The sequence below is a fragment of the Arachis hypogaea genome, chromosome 15, assembly GCF_003086295.3.
Source record: "Arachis hypogaea cultivar Tifrunner chromosome 15, arahy.Tifrunner.gnm2.J5K5, whole genome shotgun sequence".
NCBI lineage: Eukaryota > Viridiplantae > Streptophyta > Magnoliopsida > Fabales > Fabaceae > Arachis > Arachis hypogaea.
The window spans coordinates 80,790,320-80,812,844 of record NC_092050.1 but is presented as its reverse complement, the minus strand read 5'-3'; the positions used below and the strand labels follow the sequence as shown (position 1 = coordinate 80,812,844).

Below are 22,525 nucleotides of genomic sequence, written 5' to 3'. Positions count from 1 at the left end.
TGAGATAATGAAATAATGGCCTCAATCATATAAATGCATGAATACAAGGAATAATTGGAACATATAGAATTAAACAAATCAAGGATCACAATCATAGGAAAAGAACAATTTCACACAAGAAGGAAAAATAAGTGGTTATAAGATGTAACCACAAAATTAGGCTCAAATCTCACAAGCTTGTGTTCTTAGCTCAAAATATGATCCACAAAAGTATGAATTCATGCAAGTTCCACAAAAATTTCCAATCAATTGGGGAGGTGCCCTATAGATAAATTTCTTGGAAAATTTCATTGTTTTGACTAAGCTTATTCTAAATGCAAATGCAATGTTGTGATTTAGAAATTTTAAAAATTCCTTAGTTAATCCCTTTTTCAATCAAAATGGTGTCATATGTAAAAAGGGTCAACTAGGTCTCAACAATCCAAAATATTTTTCTAATCACAACCAAAAGCTAAAACAAGCTAAAACAACTATATAAAGCAAAAGTGCATATATAAAGCAAAAGTGAAAAATCCAATAAACTAAACAAAAGTATCCACAATCCACAATACTAATATGCACAATGATCCAAAGGGTGCAAAATAAAGCAAAATAACATAAACTAGGAGATAATGTCCGAAAATGTTAACCAAATCCACCGACGGCAATGACGGTGACCTCCGCACACTTAAGATGAAGCATCATCCTCGATGCTACTGATCGGGCTCATGGTGGGGGACAACAGTCACATCTGGCTCCGGCTGGGGCTCCGTCTGGGGCACTGGCTCCTCGGGAGGCTGCTGAGTATCCTGAGTAGCCTGCCTCTGTGGAGGTGCCTCCTGCTGAACCGGCTCCTCAACATGCTCCTTCTCGTGCTGTGCCTCGTGATCCTCTGCATCAGAAGTGGGAGAGTCGAGGAGAGGGGGTAGCTCAATGCCCTGTGATACAAACACCTGGTCTATACGATCGAGACATTGCATGATACGATGGTCGCTGCGCTCCATGAAGCAAAATAGTCACTGTACTAGCAGATATGTCGGCTCGGGTGCTGGTGGTGGTGGTGATAAACAACTATTTTATGGTTTATATTGTGTTTAATTGTGTGGTTTTGTCATGATCCTTGCCCACTTATTCATCAATTTAGCATGCATTTAGATTTCCTTCCTAAATTCAGTACATGTTTGAAAATTGCTTCCTAGAGACTTTAATTATTTACTTTTAATTTTTCTTTATTCCATTCGATGCCGTGATCTGTGTGTCAAGTGTTTCAGTCCCCATAGGGCATGAATGAGATGGAGATTGGAGAGGAAGCTAGCAAAAATGGAAGGAACACAAGAAATTGAGGAGATAACCAGCGAGAAGTGACGCGGTCGCATGGCTCACGCGACCGCGCGAAGGAGCGCAAATCGCAGCGACGCGGCCGCATGGCTTGCACGGCCGCGCGGATTGGAAAGCACAGGCGATGCGGTAGCGTGGACGACGCGATCGCGTGACATGTGCGATCTGCATAATCTGCAGAATTCGATGGGGGCGATTTTGGGCCTTATTCCGGCCCAGTTTTTGGCCCGAAACAGCAGACTAGAGTCGGAGAATATGCAGAAATAACACAGACATTCATTCAGTAGTTTTAGATCTAGTTTTTCACTCTCTTAGGTTTCTCTCTATAGTTTTAGGATTTTAATTTTCAATTGATCTTAGCATTGGAACATTGAGAAGAGTTATTTCCTCATCAAGATATCATCATCCTAGTTTGTTCTCTTAACTTGGTTCTGATCTTCCATGTTCTTTGTTATGTTCAATTTTGTCATTCAGATACTTTTATGATTATTTAATACAAGGATTATTTCTTTTTAATTCAATTTCAATATCAATAATCATGTCTTCTTTTAATTTCCTTTCATGTGCCATGGATTCTTTATTTACAATGCGTGAGTAGTTCCCTTACTTGATGGGGAGTTGATTAAAAGGAACTCTTGAGTTGGAAGGATTGAAAGAAAATTTGTAATTGGGTTAAATGTTGGATTGCTATCTTGTCACCGACGCCAATCCCTTTGAACTAAGTGGGTTGCAACTTGTGAACAGATCTGACATTCCCACTTGTTTGACTTTCCTTTACCTAGTAAAGGATAACCAAACAGAACAACCATTAATTATAAATTAATCTTACAATCACACCATCAATGATAGAGATTCTAACCAATCAATTCCCAGTCAAGGCTTTTATTTATATTACTTAAAATTCCTCAATTTAATTCCCAATTTACCTAGCTCAACTTCTTGGAACATCTGATTAATAAAACAGCACACTTTTCTGCAACTCGTTGGGAGACGACCTGGGACTTAAAACTCCCAGTAATTTTAATTTAAACTCTCTGTGACATATTTCTAAATTGATAGGCAGATTTTCGGTGAGTTAAGAACTATACTCGCAACGTAACCATTTTAATAAATTTTTAATTCACCAGCTTCTGCTTCCCATCAATTTTTTGGCGCCGTTGCCGGGGAGTTGCAATAGAGTGCTAATTTTATTAATTAGAATTTATTTATTTGCATTTTATTTAATTTTGCTACTATGAGCTGCATGTTTCTTCCGTCAAATGACACGTTCACTTCCTGATCCGCGCTTGCTAATATTCGATCCTGAAATTGAAAGGACAATTTCACGAATAAGGCGAGAACAGCGTAGGTTAGCCTGCTCTGAGGGCGGATCTGAAAGTGAATTTGAGGAAGAAACTAGCCCCCGTTCTACTGATTCGGTTATTTTACGTGCAGAAAACATGGCAGCTAGAAGAGTTACCATTCAGGAGGAAGGAGCTCCTGATTTTACAATGCAACCGTTTCAAGCGCATCATCCAGCGGTAGCTAAAGACCGCACTGCTAAATTTGATGCCCAAGTTTCATGGCCTACCTGCTCAAGAGCCTATCAAGCACTTGAGAGATTTCCAGGCAGCCTGTTCTACTGTCAGGCGTGATGGCACTGATGAAACTTCAATTCTGCTGAAAGCTTTTCCGTTCTCTCTTGAGGGAAAAGCAAGAGAGTGGTACTACACTCAACCTCTAGCAAATGTATCCAACTGGGATACACTCAGAAAGGAGTTTTCTGGAGAAATTCTTTCCATCTGAAGTTACTGATAAACTAAGGAAGGATATCTCTACAATTGTTCAGGATGACAATGAGACTCTCTTTGAATACTGGGAGCGCTTCAATAATCTTCTGGAAGCATGCCCCCACCACATGACTGATAAGATCGTGCTACTCAGCTATGTCACATAAGGAATGAGGCCCCAGGATAAGACCACATTGGAAAGTGCCAGCAATGGGTCTATGAAGAAGTACAAGACCACTGATGAAGCTTGGCAATTGATTAGTGATTTAGCTGAATCTACTCGGAACCACAAACAGAAGCAAGGCCGTTTAAGGGCCGTTGCAGAAGTATCTTCTGGCATAGAGACTGCTGCTCTAAATCGAAGCATCTGTGAGATGACCAACCTGCTGAAGCAGATGTAGTTGAATCAACAAGCTCAGCAAACTCAACCGCAGCAAAACCAACAACTAGTCCCACAAAGAATTTGCGGAATTTGTGCTGATTACAGTCATTACACTGATGAATGCCGGTAGCTCCAACAAGAAGACAACATGGTGGCATCCACTCACAACTTCTATGACCGCCCCAACCAAGGGTACAATCAAAGTGGAAATAATAACCATGGATGGCAGGACAATTCAAACCAAAATTGGAGGGACAACAATAATAGAGGAGGCAGAGATAATCAGGGAAATCAGAGGTGGAATAATAACAACAACAGGCAGCAAAATCAACCTTACCGAGCACCTCACCTGAGGCAAAACCAAGGACCACCAAACAATCAGCAGCAAACCTCCCAATTTACTCATTCTTCTGTATCTTCTAATGAAGATTTATTACAAGCTTTTGAGAAAAGACAACTGGCCATGGAAAATACCATCGTGAACAATATTAACGCCAGTCTGAATGGTTTCACCTCTACTCTGCAAGCTTTTATGTCACAGCTTAGTTTAGCACAAAATTCCAATAACCAACCTTCAAGCACCACTTGAATCCCCTCTCAACCATTACCCAATCCAAAGGGAGGCATTAATGCCATCACCCTGAGATCCGGAACCACACTGTAGGAGAGGAATCAGGAGGAACCAAGCTCACCAGAATACGCCTCAGCTGAAGAGGTGGTGGAAATCAAAGATGTTGAAGAGGAAGAGGATATACAGGACATAGCTGAAGAAGAGATAGCTCAACCACAGGAAGAAGCACAAAAAGGCGCAGGCACCACAGAAAACACTACTCCCATTCCATTTCCACAACTTGCAAGGAAGCCCAGGAAGCAGCTGGAACCTGATCCTAAAATGGTAGAAATATTCAAAAAGGTTGAGGTAACTGTTCCCCTTTTTGATGTTATTCAGCAGGTACCTAAATATGCAAAGTTTCTAAAAGACTTATGTATTCATAAAGACAAAATTAACGAATTAGAAACTATTCCTTTAGGTAGTTCTATATCTGCTTTAATGGGAGGATTACCTGAAAAATGTAGTGATCCAGGTCCTTGCATAGTTAGTTGTACTATTGGTGGTGTAGTAATTTATGACCGCATGTGTGATTTAGGAGCATGTGTCAGTATAATGCCTTTGTCTATATATGATGTTTTAAGGCTCCCTTCCTTAAAAAGGTCGGCAGCTCGTTTTGCGTTAGCAGATAAAAGCATTATTACAGTGGCTGGAGTTGCTGAAGATGTTTTGGTGAACATTAAAGGGCTCACATTTCCCACTGATTTTTATATCTTGGAGATGCCCTATAATGATTCAGATAAGCCATCATCAATCCTACTTGGAAGACCATTCCTGAAGACATCAAAATTCAAATTGGATACTTTTTCAGGAACATACTCCTTTGAAATAGATGGCCGCATAGTGATTTTCAATCTGAATGGAGTCATTGACAACCCCCCAGAAGATCATTCTATCTTTCAGTGTGATGTCATAGACGAAAGTGTGGCTGAAGTTCAAAAAGAAGAGTTTGAAGAGAGGCACACTGGACAAGGTCCAAGTGTGGGGACCCTCTTAACTGACAATGAGGACACTTCGCCATTTTCGCAAGTCCCAGATAATCCAGAGCCTACCCATGATCGAAAGTTAGAATTGAAACCTCTCCCTCCACATCTCAAATATGCTTATCTTGAGGATGAGCAGAAGCTTCCGGTTATTATTGCTAGGGAACTGACTTCTCAACAGGAAGAGCAGTTACTTGATTTACTGAGGAAGCATAAGAAGGCAATTGGGTGGACTTTGGCAGACATAGTGGGAATTAACCCTCAGGTATGTGAGCACAGAATATTTTTAGAAGAAGGAGCAAGACCTGTCCGTCAACCACAAAGAAGATTGAATCCTACCATCTTGGAAGTTGTCAAAAAAGAAGTGACCAGATTATTGGAAGCTGGTATCATATACCCATTTCAGACAGTGAATGGGTAAGCCCAGTAGAAGTGGTGCCCAAGAAATCTGGAGTCACTACCGTGAAGAATGAGCATGGAGAGCTCATAGAAACTAGAGTTTAGAATGCTTGGAGAGTCTGCATTGATTACAGACGTCTCAACCAATCTACCCGTAAGGATCACTACCCACTTCCATTCATTGATCAAATGCTGGATCGCCTGTCAGGTAAATCACATTATTGCTTTTTAGATGGTTACACAGGTTATTTCCAGATTCATATAGCTCCTGAGGATCAAGAAAAGACTACTTTTACATGTCTTTTTGGGACTTATGCTTATAAGAGAATGCCCTTTGGCTTGTGCAATGCACCGGCTACTTTCCAAATATGCATGATGAGCCTTTTCTCTGATCTTATTGAGGACTGTATGGAAGTTTTTATGGACGATTTTAGCGTTTATGGTGATTCTTTTAACCTTTTCTTAGATGGATTATCTAGAGTATTAGATAGATGTGTCGATACAAACCTTGTATTGAATTTCGAAAAATGCCACTTTATGGTAAAGTAAGGGATTGTATTAGGACATGTGGTATCTAATAATGGCATTTCTGTAGACCCAGCAAAGGTGAATGTTATTTCTAGTTTACCTTACCCCTCTTCTATGAGGGAAGTCCATTCGTTCCTTAGCCATGCAAGTTTCTACCGGAGATTTATTAAGGACTTAGTAAGGTGGCACTTCCCTTATCCAGATTACTGTAGAAGGACATTGAGTTCGAGTTCAGTGAAGATTGCAAACAAGCATTTGATAAGCTGAAGACTGCTCTAACTCAAGCCCCAATTGTAAGAGGACCCGACTGGAGCCAGCCGTTTGAAATCATGTGCGATGCTTCCAACCATGCAGTAGGAGCAGCGCTGGCTCAGCGTGAAGGTAAGGATCCTTTTGTTAGACACCGCCCAGTCCAATTATACTACTACGGAGAAAGAGCTACTTGCTATTGTTTTCGCTCTGGATAAATTCCGAGCTTATTTACTTGGTACTAGAGTAGTAGTGTATTTGGACCATGCAGCTCTAAAGTATTTATTAGCTAAAAAGGAATCCAAACCAAGACTTATACGTTGGATACTGCTGTTACAAGAATTTGATTTAGAAATAAAGGACAGGAGTGGTAATCAAAATTTAGTAGCGGACCACTTGAGTCGCCTTGAACATATTAAGGATGATTCTACTCCTATAGATGATAATTTTCCTTTTGACAACCTGCAAGCAGTATCTGAGGTAGTCCCTTGGTACGCACCTGTTGCTAATTATTTAGTTAGCCGCACATTTCCTCCACATTTCTCTAAACATCAAAGAGACAAGCTGAAAAGCGAGTCTAAACATTATATATAGGATGACCCATATTTATGGAGATGTGGCGCTGACCAGATAATTAGACGATGTGTACCTCAATCAGAATTCCAGTCCATTTTAGAGGCCTGTCACTCATCTGAGAGTGGAGGACACTTTGGCCCTCAAAGAACAGCTAGAAAGATCTTAGACTGCGGATTCTGGTGGCCTACTCTTTTTAGAGATGCTGCTGAGTTTTGTAAATCTTGTCACCCATGCCAGAAATTTGGTAACATATCCAGGAGGGATGAGATGCCTCAACAATATATGCTTTTCTGTGAAATTTTTTATGTATGGGGCATTGACTTCATGGGTCCATTTCCAAATTCTGGTGGATATTTTTATATATTGTTAGCTATGGATTATGTTTCCAAATGGGTAGAAGCAATTCCTACCCGCACTGATGATGCTAACATTGTTGTTTCCTTTGTGTGAAACCATATTATATGCCGCTTTGGATCACCACGAGCGATCGTGAGCGATCAAGGCACCCATTTTTGTAATAGGAGACTAACAAGATTGATGAAGAAGCATGGGATAATCCATAAAGTTGCAACAGCTTACCATCCCTAAACTAATGGGCAAGCCGAGGTGTCAAACAGAGAAATTAAGCGTATCTTGCAAAAGATAGTAAAGCCTCATAGAAAAGACTGGAGCACTAGACTACAAGATGCACTATGGGCATATAGAACAGCATACAAGACACCCATTGGGATGAGTCCCTTCCGCTTGGTTTATGCTAATGTTTAAGTGTGGGGAGGTTGATAAACCACTATTTTATGGTTTATATTGTGTTTAATTGTGTGGTTTTGTCATGATCCTTGCCCACTTATTCATCAATTTAGCATGCATTTAGATTTCCTTCCTAAATTCAGTACATGTTTGAAAATTGCTTCCTAGAGACTTTAATTATTTACTTTTAATTCTCCTTTATTCCATTCGATGCCGTGATCTGTGTGTCAAGTGTTTCAGTCCCCATAGGGCATGAATGAGATGGAGATTGGAGAGGAAGCTAGCAAAAATGGAAGGAACACAAGAAATTGAGGAGATAACCAGCGAGAAGTGACGCGGTCGCATGGCTCACGCGACCGCGCGAAGGAGCACAAATCGCAGCGACGCGGCCGCATGGCTTGCGCGGCCGCGCGGATTGGAAAGCACAGGCGACGCGGTAGTGTGGACGACGTGATCGCGTGACATGTGCGATCTGCATAATCTGCAGAATTCGATGGGGGCGATTTTGGGCCTTATTCCGGTCCAGTTTTTGGCCCGGAACAGCAGACTAGAGTCAGAGAATATGCAGAAACAACACAGACATTCATTCAGTAGTTTTAGATCTAGTTTTTCACTCTCTTAGGTTTCTCTCTCTAGTTTTAGGATTTTAATTTTCAATTGATCTTAGCATTGGAACATTGAGAAGAGTTATTTCCTCATCAAGATATCATCATCCTAGTTTGTTCTCTTAACTTGGTTCTAATCTTTCATGTTCTTTGTTATGTTCAATTTTGTCATTCAGATACTTTTATGATTATTTAATGCAAGGATTATTTCTTTTTAATTCAATTTCAATATCAATAATCATGTCTTCTTTTAATTTCCTTTCATGTGCCATGGATTCTTTATTTACAATGCGTGAGTAGTTCCCTTACTTGATGGGGAGTTGATTAAAAGGAACTCTTGAGTTGGAAGGATTGAAAAAAAATTTGTAATTGGGTTAAATGTTGGATTGCTATCTTGTCACTGACGCCAATCCCTTTGAACTAAGTAGGTTGCAACTTGTGAACAGATCTGGCATTCCCACTTGTTTGACTTTCCTTTACCTAGTAAAGGATAACCAAACAGAACAACCATTAATTATAAATTAATCTTACAATCACACCATCAATGATAGAGATTCCAACCAATCAATTTCCAGTCAAGGCTTTTATTTATATTACTTAAAATTCCTCAATTTAATTCCCAATTTACCTAGCTCAACTTCTTGGAACATCTGATTAATAAAACAGCACACTTTTCTGCAACTCGTTAGGAGACGACCTCGGACTTAAAACTCCCAGTAATTTTAATTTAAACTCTCTGTGACATATTTCTAAACTGATAGGCAGATTTTCGGTGAGTTAAGAACTATACTCGCAACGTAACCATTTTAATAAATTTTTAATTCACCAGCTTCTGCTTCCCATCAGGTGGTAATGGTGCTACTGCTACTGCTGAAGAAGAGGGTCCTGCTGTTGCTATAGAAGATGAAGGTCTAGCTGTCTCTACTGCTACTCTAGCTCGAGAGCGGCGCTTGGATGGGGGATTCTCGTGCACCCACGTACCCCACGGAAAAGTAACCTCCTTGTCGTCGTCATCTGGGGGTGGTGGTGTCACGTCATCATCCCTCCATGGGGCACCAACTAACTCAATCATCCTAGTGACCAATGTGGGAAATGGTAGTAGGCTCCGGATGTGTGCTCGCCACATGCATTGCCTGATCAATCGGGGGAAGTATACCTCCTTCCCCTCCATAACACAGCCAATTAGAAGAAGCATATCCATCGGAATCTCAGAAAAAGGTAGTAGGCAGGACATAGTGGGCGAATATTTGCTGCCAAATCCTAGCCTCTCTAGACAGATAAGCAAATAACATCCCCTTGGGCTTCTTGTTTTCAGAATCCATTACCCAAGGTGCGCCCGGTGTGGCAATAACGGACTTCAGCGCCTCATAATCAAAGGTCATAGCATTTATTGCTATCTCTACCTGCTGGTATGCACATGTGTCACCAGTTTGAGGTGGGCAGTGCAATACACCCTCAAGAGCAGCCTCAGTCACTAAGACCTGCCTGCCCCGTAGGTGCACTGAATCAAGAGTCGAGTGAAAGAAGTTGCAGTAAAACTCCTTGACCCATGAAGTATTTATTCTTCCCAAATCCCTATCAACAAAGCCTAAGCCCAATCCCTGAATACGGGTATTAATGGAGTGTCTCAGGTCGTTGGGAAGGGCCAATGTCTTCTCAATGTTCAGATTTTTCTTTCGATAGGTATAGAAATGAAGCTCACAGTACAGATTGGGAAATCTGTCTGTGTCAGTGGGCGGTAACTGCTGATTCTCCTTATCCACTTCATTAAGTGGGTTATTGGCATAGTTGGCATAAGGAGAGATAGTAGAGGCTTGAGATTTCTTCCTCTTTCTTGCGATAGTAGCCTTGGCTTTTCCTTTATCCGACATCCTGAAAAACAAATGTGATATGATATAAGCAATTAGCCAAGTAGAGAGATAGCAAGCAAGGTATGACATGTTCATGAAGTGGGTGAAGAAGAGTGAATTCATGGAATGCAAGCAATCACAAGGTAGAAAGGAAAATAAGGTCACAAACCAAGAATACAAACAACAATCACATCATGCTTGTTCAATAAGCTCAATGAGCATCATACCCAAAAGAATGGTTAAAGTGTTAGTTGAAAACTAAAAAGAAAAATCAGCATGTTAAGCAAGTCAAAAGTTAGAAACTAGCTCAAAGGTTAGGGGTATGATGGTCATTTGCTTAATCACAATGAATCACAAGTATGGGTAACAAGCATACTCACAAACATGAGGAGGGAGCAGTCATTAATGATGAAATATGACATTGCATAAAAGCAACTAATATGAGAACAAGTCATCCATCAATATCATGGTCACTAGGTTTACAATAATCGGTGTTGACAAAATGAAAGTGCATTTTGTGTAACTAGACAAGTTAGAAATCAATTTGAGTGAAAAAGAGTTACACAAGTTGAATGTATCAATTATTGCAAATGAATGCACCATATTAAACAAAATTGCAAGTTAAACTCAAATGGTAAGCTGAATCATTAGCTTGAGCATAAGAAAATTGAGTAACTTGAGAGATGAAAGTGCATGATGGTTCAATGCATATCACAGAAAGCAACATAAACACAGAGATGCTAGCCAAATTGACCTAGGGATTGAACTTGGTGTGAGGGAAGTAACTCTCAAAACAGGAGTGTCAAGTTCAATGCCTATGGTGTAAGTTGAAGAACACAACAATTTCTAGAAAATTGGGCAGCATTCCGGTAGTAAATCGAACGTTCTCGGATATCAAATAGCGTCAAAATGCAAGCGTATGAATCCAAAAATTGTAACAATCATGAAAAACAAGGATTACATATGTACAAGCAGCATTGAACTTAATTTGACAAGTAGAATTCAGCAGGCAGCAGTGGTGATCATCAAGAAAAGGAAAACAGGGCACTATAGCCGCAAACAGACATGCATCGTTCAAAATGTAAATAAATACGGAGCACTTATCAGGCCTAGATTCATCTAACCACATCCTAACTACCTAACAACATATATTTCTATCTTTCCTAACAAACAGATTATTCAACAAATTAATCTAATCTAATCATACCAAAATTAATAAAAAACAGTAAAGAAACAAAGCAGAGGAGGGTGTAACCTGGAGTGCAGAAGCAGAAATGGAAAAGAGAAATAGAGGAAATTGATGGTTGATGACAGCACTACCCAGCAGTGGTGGCGATGGCGGCGGACTCACGGCAGCACAGGAAGGAGCGCACAGTGCAGTGGCCCGGAGTAGTAAAGCAGAGCAGGGGCAGAAGGTGGTTGCGGTGATGATAGAGGTGGGTGGTGACTGAAGAAGAGGAGAAATGGAGGAAAGTGAAGTCGAGATGCTCGCCGGCGGTAGCTGGTGGCCGTGGCGGTGCTCGGTGGCAGAGGAGGGAAGACTGGGCAGAGGGGTGCAGAGATGGGAAATGAGAGGCGAAGAGGGAGACGGGGGGAACAAGAGGAAGGAAGGGGATGAGAAAGGATATATGCAGCGGCGGTGGGTCGCCGACACGGTGGTGATGGTGGTTCTGGAAGTGACTATGGAGGTTGAAGGAAGGAGAAGGAAGGGTGAACGTTGAGAGAGAGGGGGTGAGTTAGGGTACGCGAGTGAGGGTGTTCCTCGCGTCCCTTGGGATGTATTAATTTGAATCCACGCGGGCACGCACAGTGCGCACGCGCGTGGATTGGAGAACTGAGAGGAGGCGCGGAAGTGCCAGGTGCACCTTCACATAAATAGGGGGTGTAAGCATGGGCGCGGACGCGTACAGTGCGCGTCCGCGTGGGGTGAGTTGGGCCAGAGGCTTAATGCTAGCCCAGGATCAGCACAACTCTCGAGTTATAGGCCTGGGCACTGCGTCAGCGCATTGGCGCGCACGCGGCATGTGCGCGTTGATGAATCCATATTTTATGGTATTCATGCTCTATTTGGGTGGATTTCATTGACTTTTCTTGCACTTATCCATTGAAATAGCATGCTTTTATGAACTCTTTCCTAATTGTGCTTAATTGTGAAAAATATGCTTTTCATGCTTAAATTGCCAATTTTAATTCACTTATCTCCCATTCGATACCTTGATATGTTTGCTTGAGTAATTTCAGGTTTTGAAGGCAAGATGGCTTGAGAAAGTGGAAGGAAAACATACAAAGTGGAAGAATTCAAGAAATGAAGGATTTGGAAAGTTGTCCATCCTGACCTCTCGGTACTAAATTGGTGATAACTTGAGCTACAAAGGTCCAAATGAGGCAGTTCTAGCGGCATTGAAAAGCTAATGTCCGGGGCTTCAATTTGATATATAATTTGCTAGAGTGGACATAAGTCTACCTATGCGGACGCACACAATTTGTGCACATGCACAAGTCAGAAAATAGCATGTGTGCAGACGCACACATTTTTGCGTCCGCACAGGTCCCTGCACATGACCTCATTAATTGGAAACTGCTGGAGGCAATTTCTTGGCCCCCAAAACCCAATCCAACTCATTTCTGAAGCTATTTCAAGCCAAATTGAAGAGGAATGAAGGGGGGAGCACTTAGATTTAGGTTTTTGCATGTTTTAGTTAGTTTTCTAGAGAGAAGCTCCCCTTTCTCTCTAGAATTAGGATTTTTAGCTTTATTTTCTCTTTTATTTCTCTCTTTAATTCTTGTTTTAATCTAGTTTCTTCTATCTTCCTTGTTCTATTGTATTAATTTCATTACGTTATCTTCTCATTTTTTCCATTTTTGCCACTTTTATGTATTTGCACTCTTGCTACTTTAATTTACATTTAATGCAATTTTATGTTTTAGGCCTCTTTTATTGCTTTATTGAGTTGCTACCTTTGATTTCCTTGCTTTTGGTAGTTGTAGAATTTATATTTCTTGTTATTTTACCATGCTTTATTTTCACACCCACCAAGTGTTTGACAAAATGCTTGGTTGGGCTTTTACCTAGTTTTTCACACTCTTGGTTGAGAAATTGTGTGATTTGGGTGAACTTGAGTAGTGGATGTCCATTCCACATTGTGTGAGGGTTGTTAATTAATTTGGTTTCCACTAACGCTAATCTTTTACTAAGTTAATTAGTGAGTTGATTAGGTGGTGCACGAAATTGTGATGTCCAGGCTCGAACAATCCCTGGTAATGGCTCCAAAGCTTGGTGCTTTGATCTTAATTCATAATTGTCACAACTTCGATACAACTAACCAGCAAGTGCACTGGGTCGTCCAAGTAATACCTTACGTGAGTAAGGGTCGAATCCCACGGAGATTGTTGGTATGAAGCAAGCTATGGTCACCTTGTAAATCTCAGTCAGGCAGATATAAAACAGTGATATGGTTTTCGAATAATGAATAATAAAATAGGGATAGAGATACTTATGTAAATCATTGGTAGGAATTTCAGATAAGCGAATGGAGATGCTTTTCGTTCCTCTGAACCTCTGCTTTCCTACTATCTTCATCCAATCAGTCTTACTCCTTTCCATGGCTGGCTTTATGTGATACATCACCACTGTCAATGGCTACTTTCGGTCATCTCACGGGAAAATGATCCAATGCCCTGTCACGGCACGGCTAATCGTCTGGAGGCATCACCCTTGTCAATGGCTTCATCTTATCCTCTCAGTGAATAATATGCTCACGCACCCTGTCACGGCACGGCTATTCATCTGTCGGTTCTCGATCATGCTGGAATAGGATTTACTATCCTTTTGCGTCTGTCACTAACGCCCTGCAATCGCGAGTTAGGAGCTCGTCACAGTCATTCAATCATTGAATCCTACTCGGAATACCACAGACAAGGTTTAGACCTTCTGGATTCTCTTGAATGCCGCCATCATTCTAGCTTACGCCACGAAGATTCTGGTTAGGAGATCTAAGAGATACTCATTCTAGCTTAATTCATGTAGAACAGAAGTGTTTGTCAGGCACGCGTTCATAAGGGAGAAGGATGATGAGCGTCACACATAATCATCACCTTCATCACATTCTTGGGTGCGAATGGATATCTTAGAAGCGAAATAATAAGAATTGAATAGAAAACAGTAGTACTTTGCATTAATCTTTGAGGAACAGCAGAGCTCCACACCTTAATCTCTGGAGTGTAGAAACTCTACCGTTAAAAATACATAAGTGAAGGTCCAGGCATGGCCGAGATGGCCAGCCCCCTAAAACGTGATCACAGGATCAATACAATCCAGGATTGTCAAAAAGACTAGTAAGAGGTCCTATTTATAATAAACTAGTCACTAGGGTTTACATGAGTAAGTAATTGATGCATAAATCCACTTCTGGGGCCCACTTGGTGTGTGTTTGGGCTGAGCTTAAGTGTAGCACGTGAAGAGGCCATTTGTGGAGTTGAACGCCAGTTTCTGTGCCAGTATGGGCGTTCAACTCTGGTTTTGGATCCTTTTCTGGCGCTGGACGCCAGATTTGGGCAGAAGGCTGGCGTTGAACGCCAGTTTACGTCGTCAATTCTTGGCCAAAGTATGGACTATTATATATTGCTGGAAAGCCCTGGATGTCTACTTTCCAACGCAATTAGAAGCGCGCCATTTCGAGTTCTGTAGCTCCAGAAAATCCACTTTGAGTGCAGGGAGGTCAGAATCCAACAGCATCAGCAGTCCTTTTTCAACCTCTGAATCTGATTTCTGCTCAAGTCCCTCAATTTCAGCCAGAAAATACCTGAAATCACAGAAAAACACACAAACTCATAGTAAAGTCCAGAAATGTGAATTTAACATAAAAACTAATGAAAACATCCCTAAAAGTAACTAGATCCTACTAAAAACATACTAAAAACAGTGTCAAAAAGCGTATAAATTATCCGCTCATCACAACACCAAACTTAAATTGTTGCTTGTCCCCAAGCAACTGAAAATCAAATAGGATAAAAAGAAGAGAATATACTATAAATTCCAAACTATCAATGAAACATAGTTTCAATCATATGAGCGGGACTTATAGCTTTTTGCCTCTTGAATAGTTTTGGCATCTCACTTTATCCATTGAGGTTCAGAATGATTGGCATCTATAGGAACTTCAGATTTCGAATAGTGTTATTGACTCTCCTAGTTCAGTATGATGATTCTTGAACACAACTTCTTTATGAGTCTTGGCCGTGGCCCTAAGCACTTTGTTTTCCAGTATTACCACTGGATACATAAATGCCACAGACACATAATTGGGTGAACCTTTTCAGATTGTGACTCAGCTTTGCTAGAGTCCCCAATTAGAGGTGTCCAGGGTTCTTAAGCACACTCTTTGTTTGCTTTGGACCTTGACTTTAACCGCTCAGTCTCAAGTTTTCACTTGACACCTACACGCCACAAGCACATGGTTAGGGACAGCTTGGTTTAGCCGCTTAGACTAGGATTTTATTCCTTTAGGCCCTCCTATCCACTGATGCTCAAAGCCTTGGGGTCCTTTTTATTTGCCCTTGCCTTTTGGTTTTAAGGGTTATTGGCTTTTTCTGCTTGCTTTTTCTTTTTCTTTCTATTTTTTTTTTCGCCTATTTTTTTTTTCTGCAAGCTTTGTTTTTTTTTCTGCTTTTTCTTGCTTCAAGAATCATTTTTATGATTTTTCAAATTATCAAATAACATGTCTCCTAGTCATCATTCTTTCAAGAGCCAACATATTTAACATTCTTAAACAACAACTTCAAAAGACATATGCACTGTTCAAGCATACATTCAGAAAACAAGAAGCATTATCACCACATCAATATAATTAAGCTAAGTTCAAGGATAAATTCGAAACTCATGTACTTCTTGTTCTTTTGAATTAAAACATTTTTCATTTAAGAGAGGTGATGGATTCATAGGACATTCATATCTTTAAGACAAAGTTGCTAACTACTAATGATCATGTAATGAAGGCACAAACATAGATAAGCACATAATACAGAAAACGAAAAACAGAGGAAATAAGAACAAGGAATGAATCCACCTTAGTGATGGTGGCGTTTCCTTCTTGAGGAACCAATGATGTCCTTGAGCTCTTCTATGTCTCTTCCTTGTCTTTGTTGCTCCTCCCTCATTGCCTTTTGATCTTCTCTTATTTCATGAAGCATGATAGAGTGCTCTTGATGTTCCACCCTTAGTTGTCCCATATTGGAACTCAATTCTCCTAGGGAGGTGTTGATTTGCTCCCAATAATTTTGTGGAGGAAAGTGCATTTGAGGCATCTCAGGGATCTCATGGAAGTGAGCTCCTTGCGCCTCTTGAGCTCCATGACTGGGCTCTCTTGCTTGCTCCATCTTTTTCTTAGTGATGGGCTTGTCCTCTTTGATGAGGATATCTCCCTCTATGTCAATTCCAGCTGAATTGCATAGGTGGCAAATGAGGTGAGGAAAGGCTAACCTTGCCATGGTGGGGGACTTGTCAGCCACCTTGTAGAGTTCTTGAGGTATAATCTCATGAACTTCCACCTCTTCTCCAATCATGATGCTATGGATCATGATGGCCCGGTCTATAGTAACTTCAGACCAGTTGCTAGTGGGAATGATTGAGCATTGAATAAACTCCAACCATCCTCTAGCTATAGGCTTGAGGTCCAATCTTCTTAGTTGAACCGGCTTGCCTTTGGAGTCAATCTTCCATTGAGCTCCTTCTACACATATGTCCATAAGGACTTGGTCCAACCTTTGATCAAAGTTGACTCTCCTTGTGTAGGGGCGTGCGTTCTCTTCCATGTATGGCAAGTTGAACGCCAACCTCACATTTTCCGGACTAAAATCTAAGTATTTCCCCCGAACCATTGTAACATAGTTCTTTGGATCCGGGTTCTTACTTTGATCATGGTTCTTGGTGATCCATGCATTGGCATAGAACTCTTGAACCATTAGGATGCCGACTTGTTGGATGGGATTTGTTAGAACTTCCCAACCTCTTCTTTGAATTTCATGTCGGATCTCCGGATACTCATTTCTTTTGAGTTTAAAAGGGACCTCAGGGATCACCTTCTTCTTGGCCACAACATCATAGAAGTGGTCTTGATGGGCTTTGGAGATGAACCTTTCCATCTCCCATGACTCGGATGTGGAAGCTTTTGTCTTCCCTTTCCCTCTTCTAGAGGATTCTCCGGTCTTTGGTGCCATCAATGGTAATGGAAAAACAAAAAAGCTATGCTTTTACCACACCAAACTTAGAATATTGCTCGCCCTCGAGCAATAAACAAAAGAATAGAAGAAGAAGAAGAAGAAATATGGAGAGGGAGAGTGAGATGAGGTTTCGGCCAAGAGGAGTGTAGAGGGGTGTGTTGTGTGAATTTGATGAAGAATGGAGGTCTTTATATAGGGAAGGGAGGGGGGGTAAAGGTTCGGCCATATGGGTGGGTTTGGGTGGGAAATTGGTTTTGAATTTTGAAGGTAGGTGGAGTTTATGAGGTAGATTTATGGGGAAGAGTGGATGGATGTGAGTGGTGAAGAGGTGATGGGGAGGAGAGTTTGAGGTGATTGGTGAAGGGTTTTTGGGGAAGAGTGTTTATGGGGTTGTGTGAAAGAGAGTGGTGAGAAGAGGTGAGTGGAGGTAGGTGGGGATCCTGTGGGGTCCACAGATCCTGAGTGGATCCTGTGGGGTCAACAGATCCTGAGGTGTTCAAGGAATTACATCCCTGCACCCGTTAGGCATGTAAAAATGCCTTTGTACCCAACTCTGGGCGTTCAGCGCCAGGTTGGTGGCCATTTTGGGCGTTCAACGCCCATCTGTGTGCCATTTCTGGCGTTGAACGCCAGAACCATGCCTGTTCTGGCGTTCAGCGCCCAGAAGCTGCCCATTTTGGGCGTTCAGCGCCAGAACCATGCTCTGTTCTGGCGCTGAACGCCAGACAGATGCTCCTCCAGGGTGTGATTTTTCTTCTGCTGTTTTTGATTCCGTTTTCAATTTTTATATTTATTTTGTGACTCCACATGATCATGAACCTAAGAAAACATGAAAAACAATAAAAAAATAAGAATTAGATAAACATTGGGTTGCCTCCCAACAAGCGCTTCTTTAATGTCAATAGCTTGACAGTGGACTCTCATGGAGCCTCACAGATGTGCAGAGCTTTGTTGAGACTCTCCAACACCAAACTTAGAGTTTGGATATGGGAGTTCAACACCAAACTTAGAGTTTGGTTGTGGCCTCCCAACACCAAACTTAGAGTTTGACTGTGGGGGCTCTGGTTGACTCTGCTTGGAGAGAAGCTTTTCCTGCTTCCTCTCCATGGTTGCAGAGGGAGATCCTTGAGTTTTGAATACAAGGGAGTTCTCATTCCGTTGAAGGAATATTTCACCTCTGTCAACATCAATCACAGCTCTTGCTGTGGCCAGGAAAGGTCTTCCTAGGATGATGGATTCATCCTCTTCCTTTCCAGTATCCAGGACTATGAAATCAGTAGGTATGTAAAGGCCCTCAACCTTTACTAATACATCTTCTACTTGTCCATAAGCCTGTTTTCTTGAGCTGTCTGCCATCTCTAGTGAGATTTTAGCAGCTTGCACCCCATAGATTCCCAGTTTCTCTATTACAGAGAGGGGCATGAGGTTTATCCCTGAACCAAGGTCACACAGAGCCTTAAAGATCATGGTGCCTATGGTACAAGGGATTATGAACTTTCCAAGATCCTGTCTCTTCTGAGGCAATGTCAGTTGATCTAGATCACTTAGTTCATTGATGAACAAGGGAGGTTCAACTTCCCAAGCATCAATGCCAAACAATTTGGCATTCAGCTTCATGATTGCACCAAGAAACTTGGCAGTTTGCTCTTCAGTGACATCCTCATTCTCTTCAGAAGAGGAATACTCATCAGAGCTCATGAAGGGCATAAGGAGGTTTAATGGAATCTCTATGGTCTCTAGATGAGCCTCAGAGTCCTTTGGTTCCTCAGAGGGAAGCTCCTTATTGATCACTGGACGTCCCAGGAGGTCCTCCTCCTTGGGATTCACGTCCTCTCCTCTCCTCACAGGTTCGGCCATGGCGCTTATGTCAATGGCCTTGCACTCTCCTTTTGGATTCTCTTCTGTATTGCTTGGGAGAGTACTAGGAGGGATTTCAGTGATCCTTTTACTCAGCTGGCCCACTTGTGCTTCCAGATTTCTAATGGAAGATCTTGTTTCATTCATGAAACTTACAGTGGCCTTAGATAGATCAGAGACTAGATTTGCTAAATTAGAAGCATTTTGTTCAGAGTTCTCTGTCTGTTGCTGAGTTGATGATGGAAAAGGCTTGCTATTGCTAAACCTGTTTCTTCCACCATTATTAAACCCTTGTTGAGGCTTTTGATCCTTCCATGAGAAATTTGGATGATTTCTCCATGTTGAGTTATAGGTGTTTCCATAAGGTTCACCTAAGTAATTTACCTCTGCTATTGCAGGGTTCTCAGGATCATAAGCTTCTTCTTCAGAAGAAGCCTCTTGAGTACTATTGGATGCAGCTTGCATTCCATGCAGACTCTGAGAGATCATATTGACTTGCTGAGTCAATATTTTATTCTGAGCCAATATGGCATTCAGAGTATCAACCTCAAGAACTCCCTTCTTCATAGGCGTCCCATTGTTCACAGGATTCCTTTCAGAAGTGTACATGAACTGGTTATTAGCAACCATGTCAATGAGTTCTTGAGCTTCTGCAGGCGTTTTCTTTAGGTGAATGGATCTACCTGCAGAAGTATCCAATGACATCTTAGATAACTCAGACAGACCATCATAGAATATATCCAGGATGGTCCATTCTGAAAGCATGTCAGAAAGACACTTTTTGGTCAACTATTTGTATCTTTCCCAAGCTTCATAGAGAGATTCACCTTCTTTCTGCCTGAAGGTTTGAACATCAGCTCTAAGCTTGCTCAGCTTTTGAGGAGGAAAGTACTTGGCTAAGAAAGCCGTGACCAGCTTATCCCAAGAGTTCAGGCTGTCTTTAGGTTGAGAATCCAACCAAAATCTAGCTCTGTCTCTTACAGCAAAAGGGAAAAGCATGAGCCTGTAGACTTCAGGATCTATTCCATTAGTCTTAACAGTATCACATATCTGCAAGAATTCAATTAAGAACTGAAAAGGATCTTCAGATGGAAGTCCATGAAACTTGCAGTTCTGCTGCATCAGAGAAACTAATTGAGGTTTCAGCTCAAAGTTGTTTGCTCCAATGGCAGGAATGGAGATGCTTCTTCCATGTAAATTGGAATTAGGTGCAGTAAAGTCACCAAGCATCTTCCTTACATTATTATTATTTTCGGCTGCCATCTCCTCTGCCTGTTCGAAAATTTCTGAAAGGTTATCTCTGGATTGTTGTATTTTAGCTTCTCTTAATTTTCTCTTCAGAGTCCTTTCAGGTTCTGGATCTGCTTCAACAAGAATACCTTTTTCTCTGTCCCTGCTCATAAGAAAGAGAAGAGAACAAGAAAAGAAGAGGAATCCTCTATGTCACAGTAAAGAGGTTCCTTATTGTTAGTAGAAGAAAAGAAGAAGAAATTCGAACACAGATAGAAGAGGGGGTTCGAATTTGGTGATGATGTGAGGAAGAGATGTTAGTTAATGAATGAATAAATAGAATAAGATGAGAGAGAAGGAGGGAATTTTCGAAATTAATATTTGAAAAAGAGTTAGTGATTTTCGAAAATAGTTTTTGAAAGGGGTTAGTATTTATTTTTTTTTTTTTTCGAAAAAATTTAAAATTAAAAATAAAAATAATTAGTTAATAAAAAAGAAATTTTTGAAAAAGAGGGAAGATATTTTCGAAAATTAGAGAGAGAGAGTTGGTTAGGTAGTTTTGAAAAAGTTAAGAAACAAACAAAAAGTTAGTTAGTTAGTTGAAACAAATTTTGAAAGGATAAGAAGTTAGGAAGTTAGAAAAGATATTTTGAAAAGATATTTTTGAAAAAGATAAGATAAGAAGATATTTTTGAAAAGATATGATAGAAATTAGTTTTTGAAAAAGATTTGATTTTTAAAATCTCAATTAATGACTTGATTCATAAAAAAAATCACAAGATATGATTCTAGAACTTAAAGTTTGAATCTTTCTTAACAAGCAAGTAACAAACTTCAAATTTTTGAATCAAAACATTAATTGATTATGTTATTTTCGAAAATTGATTTTAAAAATAAGAAAAAGATTTTTGAAAAATATTTTTGGAATTTTCGAAAATTACTAAGATATTTGAAAAAGATTTGATTTTTGAAAAAGATTTTGAAAAAGATAAGATTTTCAAATTGAAAATTTGATTTGACTCATGAGAAACAATTTGATTTTAAAAAATTTTGAAAAATTCAATCCAAATTTTCGAATTTGATGAGAGAAAAAGGGAAAGATATTTTTTTTTATTTTTGAAATTTTTTGAAAAACATGAAAAATATGCAATGCATGAAATTTTTAGATCAAAACAATGAATGCATGCAAGAATGCTATGAATGTCAAGATGAACACCAAGAACACTTTTTTTGAAAAATTTTTAATGCAAAGAAAACATGCAAGACACCAAACTTAGAATTCTTTAATGCTTAGGCACTAAGAATTCAAGAATGCATATGATAAACATGAAAAGACACAAAACAAAAAATCATCAAGATCATACAAGAAGACTTACCAAGAACAACTTGAAGATCATGAAGAACACTATGAATGCATGAAATTTTCGAAAAATGCAAGATGCACATGCAATTGACACCAAACTTATAACATGACACATGACTCAAACAAGAAACACAAAATATTTTTTATTTTTATGATTTTCTAATTTTTTTTGGATTTTTTTTCGAAAATAATATAAAAAAAATAAGGATTCCAAAATTTTTAATATGAATTCCAGGAATCTTGCCATGTTAGTCTAAAGCTTCAGTCCAGGAATTAGACATGGCTCACTAGCCAGCCAAGCTTTCAAAGAAAGCTCCAGTCCAAAACACTAGACATGGCCAATGGCCAGCCAAGCTTTAGCATGTAAATCAGAAACAGTAGCAGGTGGATTAACTCCAACTAGCTTGCTCTTGATAACAAATTGCTGCCTCAGTCCAAATAAATTTAGACATGGCTTTACAGCCAGCCAGGCTTCACATGCTTCATGAAACACTAGAATTCATTCTTAAAAATTCTGAAGCCATAGAATAATTTATTTTGAAAACATTTTTATCTTTTTTTTTTCGAAAACAGATGAGAGATTTTTGAAATTATTTTTGAAAATTTTTTTTTTAAAAGAAAATAAAAAGAAAATTACCTAATCTGAGCAATAAGATGAACCGTCAGTTGTCCAAACTCAAACAATCCCCGGCAACGGCGCCAAAAACTTGGTGCACGAAATTGTGATGTCCAGGCTCGAACAATCCCTGGTAATGGCTCCAAAGCTTGGTGCTTTGATCTTAATTCATAATTGTCACAACTTCGATACAACTAACCAGCAAGTGCACTGGGTCGTCCAAGTA

General features: G+C 40.2%; 1 non-coding gene across 1 annotated transcript; it reads right to left on the bottom strand.

The window, feature by feature from the left end:
* Positions 1-3,112: 3,112 nt before the first annotated feature.
* LOC112752958 (small nucleolar RNA R71) lies at positions 3,113-3,220 on the bottom strand. The gene has a single exon (XR_003177364.1). It is a non-coding gene; the product is annotated as a small nucleolar RNA R71 (small nucleolar RNA).
* Between the last annotated feature and the right edge of the window lie 19,305 nt (positions 3,221-22,525).